Source organism: Corvus brachyrhynchos, unplaced genomic scaffold, assembly GCF_000691975.1.
Source record: "Corvus brachyrhynchos isolate BGI_N302 unplaced genomic scaffold, ASM69197v1 scaffold42, whole genome shotgun sequence".
Taxonomy (NCBI): Eukaryota; Metazoa; Chordata; class Aves; order Passeriformes; family Corvidae; genus Corvus; species Corvus brachyrhynchos.
In genome coordinates, this window is record NW_008237242.1 from 3,789,880 (window position 1) to 3,797,282 (window position 7,403).

Sequence of the window (7,403 nt, forward strand, 5' to 3'; positions counted from 1 at the left end):
TGCTCTTGGCCTGTTCTGGATCATGAACTTGGAAGTGTTTTAGCCACTAAGTAAAAATTTTCTCCTGGAACTGAAAGCTGCTTTCCTAGGGGGGCTTACTGGAATTGAAAGCCAGTTTACTACAGTTTTCCAGACATCACATCTGAAAAAGAAAAGTGAGTTAGGGAGGAAATAAAAGGTTGTAAAGCATGATTTGAAAAGAACTATGTTGCACCTTTTTTTATTTGAAAAGTCTTGGTTTTGGTTTGTAGGAGACAATTTTATTTTTTTTAAATTTCCTTCTATCTGTTGGAGGGAAAGGATAAGAAAAAGTATATTTGCCACCTACCAGAAGATAAATTTAAAATGTTTTCTCAGCAGCAGTTTATAATTTTTTTCTGAAGAATTTAATTCTGATGTCACTGTTACCAGATGAAGTAAGTTTATGTAGATATAACAACATTAGATGCTATTGATTGAATAAAATAATTGAAAGATGTATAAAAGAATTTTGAGATTTGAACCTTTGTCATCTATAATATAATGGAAAACACTGAACTGCATCTACTCCTAATTAGATTTAAAAATCCCAAATCAAAAGCCTGAATAGCAGTAAGTCAAGATTGTCAAAACCAGGTTAATGAATTTAGACTTTTAATTTGCTTTTAAAAGAGTTCCTGATAAATTCTTAGTCTCCATTTGGGTTTGCCATAATTGCTGCTTTACAGTCTAGCTACACCTGAGTGTTTCTTCTGCTCAGTTCACACTGGCATGGTCTGCTTTGGGCTTGCCCAGTTTGCTGGCTGGCTTTGGTCTGCAGAGTTGGGTGGTATGGGATCCACACAGCTGCAAAACCAACACTGCTATGGTCTCTCGTTTGAACAGATCAGAGAATGCTGCAAGGAAGAATTAAACTGGTGATAAAAACTGCTATGAGAGTGAAGGTGAAGGCTGTCAGAAACAAATTATCTTTCTCATTTTCTATGTGAGTAAAGTACTACTGCAGATTATTTCTTTGGCTATTCTCTGGTCCTGGGGTATTATCCTTCTGATTTCTTTCAGGAAACTGTCTTTGGTGACAGTACAGTTCAAAAGATTACAGATGAGATGAACAAAGAGCAGAGAACAAAAGTTGTTCTTGTGAAATACCAGCAAAATTAGAAGACTTGCTTTTTCTTCTGTTATATATTCAACTTGTTGGACAACGGTTTCTTACATGTACACACATTCAAAATGAGGAATTTTTCACCAGACTATGTTTTTGTGCCTTTTCCTCCTTTTTCTATGGCAAGCTTTCTCTTTTTTATTACCTCAAGACTGAAAAGGTAAATAAGAAAATAAGCAGTAAGGGGATGTTGATGCCAAATGGACTCAATATCCTCAAAAAGTGGTGGGATAATTTGCTGAATCTCATGATTCAGGCAGCCTTTTTGTGGACTATCTAGATTTTGTTTTGTTTTGTTTTGTTTTGTTTTGTTTTTTTGTTGTGTGCTTATTTGTGCTAAATATAGAGGAATATAGTTCTAGAGGAAACTGATAAACTTCGCTTATTCTTGCTAATTCTGGAAGCCAAAGTCTAAATATGAAAATATGAACTAGCTTGTACATGTATTATAAATGCTACTCCTATTTATCACTGCCTTCTGAAAATTTTCCTTTGAAAAGACCCTTCACATATTTAAAAGTAAAACATTACACAGGCCAGGTGTTAATAACCACACTAAGACAAATTCAGTTTGTGGTTTTATCAGCATAAATACAAAGCTATGGAGTTGCCTTTCAGTATACCCTGGGGAGGAACAATGCCCATCCTCTGAGACTTCAGAATCATTCAAATTGATGTTGTTCTTGAAACACTAAAGTGAATGGTGAAAATGAGGAAGCGAGTGCTGGCCAGAGGTTAGCAAGAGGCAGACAGTGTGCAGCCATGTCCATGCGGCTATGCTGCTTTGCCTCCTTTGCTCATGACCTGCAACGCCCTAAACACTCTAGTCCTGGATCTTTGTGGAAAAGCAGTTACAAGCTGTGCCAAACTGTGTGATGCTTTTGTGCTCTGAATACATGTCCTCCAGGGTCTAGGATGAAACCACCGCATTCATTTGCACTTGAGTAAAAACTACATTGTTTTTGCAGTCATTTGGCATCATGTTCAAAAAATATAAGGTCAAATTCAGCTCTAGTGTTGCAACTCAAATGATTTAAATGGCATTTTGCCCACCTACATCAGAGCTGGATTTGGCCCATCATCTGGATCTACTTAGTGAATACTGTGCTAAATTTTCAATGCCTTGCACGGGGTTTTAGTTATGTGCTTACCATTGAATTAAATGGGAATTGTATTCTTAGGATCTTATCCAAATTATGAGACTGTAGGACTGTGAAGGGAACTTATTTTTGTTAAAGTTTGTGCAGCACCAAGCACACTAGAACTTAAATTACTTTTTAAAATTAATGTATGTTAAAATTTTGCCTAGATTTATTAGTTAGTGGATATCTGCAGTTTTGATGAACAAGGCAGCAGCACAGTAAGTCAGAAGTCTTTGGAAATAGATTCATTACTTGTTGCCATGCTTTGAGACAAAAGTGATCAAGTAGTTTTGGTCATATTTGTTTTTCATACAAAATTAAGTTTTCAAATCAACTTCATTTTTCAAGAAAAAACTTCCTAAAAATCCCTTAGGACCTTGTAAATGTTTTCATTTTTGATGGTCAAAATGTCTTCCTTTGGCAGAGCACACTCTTACTGGTTCTAACTCACCTAAACCAAGTGTTTGACATGTGTTCCTCCAAGATCTTTATAAAAACAGTACACTGATGAAGTTTTGGAATGAGAATTTTTTTCCACATTTCTAAGAATCTGGTTAGTCTAAGCATGAAAGCTTTCTAGAAGAGAAATTAGTAGAAATTTTCATTTTAGTGAAAGGAATATAAATTTTGTATTGTCCTTCAACTCTTGGCTGATATTGTTTCAGATCTCATTAAGTCAAATAACAGCAATGATGTGAAATTGCCTAGCTAAGGCACTTAGCTTTAGATTTATCTAGTGGTTGCTTTCATGTAGATGTAATTTGTCTGTCCTACCTAGTTCTAAATTCATCAATTCTGTCCAAATATCTTATAATTTGGGATACTGTTTTGTGATGTTGAAGCCTTTTAAAAGCTGTAAGTATATGTGAAATATTTGTGCTGACCTTTTTTTTGCCCTGTCTGGAAGCTCAGTTGCTTACAGGGTGTGCAAGGAATAAAGGAAAACATGGCATGAGGTAGGAAGGACACGGTGAACATGTGAGGGCTGAATTCTGCAGCATTTACACATAGAGTATTCTGATTAATTATGGCAAAATGATCCTGTAAAGTCAGTGGGACAACATATGGAAAAGGTCATCACTAGATAAGATTTCTAAGAGCAAATTAAATGAAACAAAAATGCAAGTGCATAGGACTAGTGTTGAATTGAGGCAGTGAATGCACTGGCATGAAAGTAAAATCTTTGCTCCATACAGGAGAGCTCTACTCCTGAGGAATGTATGGTTGACAATACTGAGGCTGACCAAGATGCAGCCAGTCAGAAAACAGACCAAGGATCCTGGGTTCATTGCAGCTTATTCTGTAAAGGTAATCACCAAACAAGAGCTGTGAAGCTCATGTGAGTCAAAGATCTAGAGGATGTTTTGCAAGCCAAAAAAGCAGGAAGCATCAATCGTAACTAATTGAAAACTTGAGAGATTTGATGTGGTGCAGTATTAGGACAAGCCATAGCATGTTATTGACAGAAAGTCAGCCTGTAGGATTTTATGGTGTATCACCTAAAGATAAAAGAAACTAAACAATGAGCTGATTTGACATCCTTTACAGTAATAATTTTTTACAAGTATGACCAAAACTGGAGGACATGTGTTAATTCTGATCCCACTGGTAGGTCAAGAGAGTTCATAGCTTTCCCCTGTAGCAGACAATGTAAAACACTGGGAACAAAATATATAAAATATATTGTTTGGACTGTAATTAAAGTGAGGAAAAGGTCACTGTGGAATGCTCTGGATTATCAGAGAGCAGTAAGTGATATATCCCAAATCTTGGGGAATAGAAGATTTCTCAAGTACTTAAACTGTTCCAACTCTTTATATGGAATAGAGTGTATTTGGTAGGAACTGGAAACATTCTAAAGGTATCCAAATGAGTGTTTTCAATTTAGAGTTCACTCTTTAACACACAGGAAGATGAAGCAAGTATAAAGTAATGTCATTTGTGCTACTGCACCTCAAATCCCAGAACCAATTGATAGAAAGGACTCAGAAACTTCTTCAGGAGGGGAGGAAATTCATGGTTTTCAGAGAAGACGCTTGTACACAGTCTGGATGCCCGGGCAATGCCATTGTAGTACAAATAATTGAGTGACTTTTGACAGAGGAACAGCAAAAAGGATTTGAATTGGTGAAGAAAGGATTTTTATGAACTAGATTGTATTTAAATTTCCAAGTTGATCCTAGTCACTTGCGGCTTCTGTATGGGAAATTACTTTTATGCAATGCTGAAAGTTGCTGTGGGATTTGCACTTGAATAAATTGAGCTTGATTGGTGTGGAGTTTGGAGGCTGCAAATTAAATGCTTAAAGTCTTGGTGAAGACTATAAATGCTAGAACATAAAAATAACAATTTTTTACTTTTCTAGTGTTCTATTATCCACTGCTTTTACAGAGCCCATTTTTGTACTTTTGCTTTTTTTGCTAATGTAAAAAGCGCTGGTAATTATCAGAGTCCTCTCTAGGTAGCTGTTGCAATGTTGTTACATATCTGTCTGCAGTTCAGTATTCCTGAATATAAGGCAGTTCTGAGCTGCAAGTAAAGACAGTAAAAGCCCAAAAGAAATGAAAATAATTATGTTCCCAACCAGGGAGCAGAAAATGCTTGGCTCTTGATTAGAAAAAGTAGCCAGAAAAAGAATTCCAAACTTAGACACTTTTGGAGAGAGCCTAGCCTAGTAATTAAGAAACTAAACACTTTATTCTTGTTGATCCCAAAAGAAAGAGCTCATTTCTTTGTTGAGGACCTGGTGCAGAAATTTAAGAAACATCCCAGAGGGATGAAGAGGGAGTTTGGAATTATCCCAGCAAGTTTTTTTGCCTAATAGAAGATGGCTTGTGGAAGAGAAATTGCTCAAAACTTGAGAGATTTCCTTGCAGTTGATAGACTTGGCTAAAAGATGCTGATAATTTCAAACAAAGAACAAACAATGCTCTCTGGCAGAAATTTAGCAGAAAACTAACAAAAGTCAGGAGACACGCTATTTGGATTTCAAGAGTTTGGAAAAAGATAAAATTTCTGTATATAATTTTCTTTAAATTAAAGGGAAGAGTGGTAGAAAATGGGTCGTAATCAGAAGTCTGGGTAACAAAATCTACCAGTTCTTACGCCACTGTCCTTCTTATGTATTTTTTCTTTTCAAATTGGGAAGAAGGAGATTAAAATCTGTTTGTGCTAGTTGGATTCTTTATTTCCACTGTCCCAATTAATAATTTCATTTCAGTAAGCAAGCACTGTAATATGGAGCTGTAGCAGTAAGGCAGATGGAGGTTTCAGGTGTGATTTTCCCAGTCACAGAGTATTCTGAGTTGGCAGGGACTCACAGGGATCATCAATTCCAACGCTTAAGTGAATGGCCCATACAAGGCCATGACCTTGGTGTTATGAGCACCATGTTCTAAACAACTAAGCTAATCTCAGGATCTCTTTTGTATTGATTATCAGGACTCATAAACGTAGCGGGAAACAACTTCTCAGGTTATATACTGCTAGAGCAGTATAACATGCTAGTGCTGACATCACTGATTTGCACTCAGCAGCTGTTTAAATTGAACACCAATATTGTTCTGAGCACTGCTTTAATAGAGATCCATGTACATGCTTTTCAGATACACTGTTAATTTAAAAATCATGACTGGGTGCTTTATATTGGTCCCCCCAAGAATTGAAATCACAGTGATCAATACAAGTGATAATTGGAAGGGAGTATAAACACACAGGAAATTTTACACTAAGTAGATGGTGGAATCATTCACATTCGGGCCCACAGAACTGCATTTTCAGAAATCAATTTCAACTTCTGGGCAAAATTTCTTCCTGAGTTTTTTAGACTCTTAATTAGTTATAAAAATACCTGCACTTACATAGCTTGTAATGACAATTTTAAAATATATATATTTTTTTTTTGTGGAAATAAGATTAGAGGTTTTCTTGGACTCTTTCCTTTCAGTTACCCGCTTGACCAACTCAGTATAGAACTGGTTTATAACTTGTTTTGAACAAATACCCTTTAACCTATATCCCTAAATTGGCCTCCAATGTTTTCTTTTACCAGGTGGCTTTTATTTTTAAACCTGGTTGTTCCAGTTTCATGCAGGCTGTGTGAAATGGCAGTCTAACATCTCTCTCCTGTTCTTGTCACCTTTCTTCTGACACCCCATAAAGCCAGAGCACCGCCACAAAGGTCCTGCCTTCTCTTTGTGCACTTTCATTCAGACACAGCTGCCTGGCCAATGTTATTGTACTCTTAAGCCTATATAAAGCCTCTGGACCCCTCCTCCAAGCCAGCTGCCTTGCCTTGGCCCTGATTTCACATGCTGAACCTGAAGAGCAGGTTCCAGTGCTGGTTGTATTCTTGCAGCCAAGGCTGCAAATCACACAGGCTGCCAAGGGGTGATCTCTGAGGCACAAAGCAGTGACATAGCAGGGATCAGCTGGAGCTGCTGGTGTAGGAGTGCTCCAACTCAGGTAACCCATCACCATTGTTTAGAAAAGTCTTTAAGCCCAGAAAACCAGTTCTGAAACATCTGCTCCCAAACCTTTTCTCGTGGTAAGGTTTCAATAATTGCCAATCTGTACAGAGGAATACCTTTCAGTTCAGTTTCAGGTTGGATGGTTCAGTGTATGAGAGGAATATTAAAATCAGGACAGGTTTTTATAATTAATAGCTCCATTCATATCAGTAGAGTAGTGTATGTGCCTTCCTGAATAATTATTTATTTAGTTTTATTGTGATCGTTCTGATACATTTCCTTGGTCTTAAAATCAAGAGTCAAACATGGTTAGAAGGGAAAAAGGGATTTTACCCTGGTATTTATTTTAAGGATCCTTAGGTGCACTACATCCAGCTCAAACGCACCAAAATGCACACCACAATGCACCCCCAAAAGATCTGGTATAACATTATAGGTTTTACTAATTAGCATATCTATCAAAAATTCCCCAATGAGAAGCTCGAATGAGCCCCCCTCCCCAAGGAACCTTCCCCTGGCTGGTTCTATCTTCATTTACAGAATGTGTTCTGGAGAGGATCTTGGCGTCTGGGGCACACTGATCCCTAGCTACGAAGCTTCTAAAATGTTTAGTCTCCTAGCTGAACAAGCGAGTCCAGGAATGTAGGG